At 27.8% G+C, this 1926-nt stretch overlaps 1 non-coding gene across 1 annotated transcript; it reads left to right on the forward strand.

Moving 5' to 3' along the window:
* The first annotated feature begins 1807 nt into the window (after window positions 1-1807).
* Window positions 1808-1926, forward strand: LOC145847712 (5S ribosomal RNA). The gene has a single exon (XR_014371474.1). It is a non-coding gene; the product is annotated as a 5S ribosomal RNA (ribosomal RNA).

Genomic DNA, 1926 nt, shown 5'->3' on the forward strand with positions numbered 1-1926 from the left:
GAAGTTTTTTTTTAAATATAATAAATATAAATTTAGTAACTGTTAGTTTTATACTTTAATAAAAGAAATATGGTTAACAAGTAAGTTAAAAATGAAAGAAGCATAAAAAAAACACTAATTAACTGCTTATTCAATAGTTTGATTATTTAATTATTTTTCTGTTATATAGTTTAATCGTATTGTATAAAAAATACAGAGGTTTAAAGTAAGTTTGAATAAAAATAAAACAAAACATATAAAATAAGCATTAGTTCAAATACATAGTTTTTTTTTTCTAAGAAAATTTAATTCTTTAATAATAAGTAGTAATTTAAATAAAAAATAATACAAATAAAGTTGTACAATATATATACAATAGTTTGTCAAACTAGGCAAACACTACTAGGCAAAAAACAAACTAGGCAAAAAACCTACAAAGTAGGCCACCACTACAATCCAATGTTCCAACTGGAAATTCAATGAGATCGTTACTGTACTTGTGATGAACGTTGATAATCCCCAAGATTGTAAGTCGAAGGCCTTACCCAACCTAACCAGCGCACTGGTTTTCTTACAACTGAATTAATCAACATTTAATATTGAATATAATCATTATTGATAGATAGAGGAATGTTGACAATCAACAACAGATTGTAGGTCAAAGGCATTACTCGACCCAAGTACCCACAACCTAGATTGAACAACATTTATTAGATAGATTTGTTTATTGATAGATAGAGGAATATTGTCAATCCACAACAGATTGTAAGTCAAAGGCATTACTCGACCCAAGTACCCACAACCTAGATTGAACAACATTTGTTAGATAGATTAGTTAGATAGATAAATAGTACAGTATAATCTCAAAGAATTTGAAGCCCGAACATTGAACGATAGTGGTGTTTCGTGACGACTAGCGGGATTCGATCTCTCAACCTTCTGCTTATGAGTCAGCTGATAAGACCACTGACCCACCGCGCCACGACAAAGATAAAGAAATATTTTGCTATATAAATAGGTTGATTTTTCAGTGAACTTCAAGTGTCAATTTTTCAGTGTCAATTACAGTGAACTTCAAGTAAGATATACAACAGTATATATATTTCCGAGTCTGACTTTGAGTACTTTTTATATATTATTAACAAGATTTTTTAGGAGTAATATCTGTTTAGTTCTTTAATATATCTTTAAAATAATAATATTTTTTAAGGTGTTTAAAACTTTTAGAAGCTGTATGTAATGTCTTTTAGTTTAATAGTTCTTTAAATTAGTAAAAAAAAAATAAGCATGGTTGAGTTATCAAATTAAACAAAATAGAACGTCAAGTATTTAATTACTAAAATTAATTTAATTAAAAAAAAATCTCAGGTAATCTAAAATGTCAGGAATTATTTAAAAATAAATATAAATTTAAAACTTATTATATTGAAAAGATTGATGAATAATACTCTTGAATGTATGAAATGTTTGTATTTGTAATGCAATAACATAAATGGATAGATCAATGACAAATTGTAAACATATTGTATTATTTTATTTTACGATTTTATTTTATTTATTTAATAATTCAATAAACTTTACTTCTACTTGTCCTGGTCTTAGGTAATTTATAGATAACAATAATTTAAACAAACACTTTTGTACAGTTACAATACAGTTTTAGTACAGTTTGGGAGTAACTGTTGATTAAAAAAACAAAAAAAAAGTTAATTCAGGTTAAAATTTTATAAGGAATAATTTTAAAATATCAAATCGATTGTAAATCAAGTGCAAATAGGTTTTTTAAACAAACCGAAGGGTTTATAAAGGCTTGTAAACGCTTTCAAACGCCTACGACCATACCACACTGAGCACACCCCATCTCGTCCGATCTGGGAAGTTAAGCAGTGTCGGGCGTGGTTAGTACTTAGATGGGTGACCGCTTGGGAATACCACGTGCCGTAGGCT

Source organism: Thalia democratica, unplaced genomic scaffold (genome assembly GCF_965202585.1).
Source record: "Thalia democratica unplaced genomic scaffold, ktThaDemo2.hap1.1 HAP1_SCAFFOLD_1057, whole genome shotgun sequence".
Taxonomy (NCBI): Eukaryota; Metazoa; Chordata; class Thaliacea; order Salpida; family Salpidae; genus Thalia; species Thalia democratica.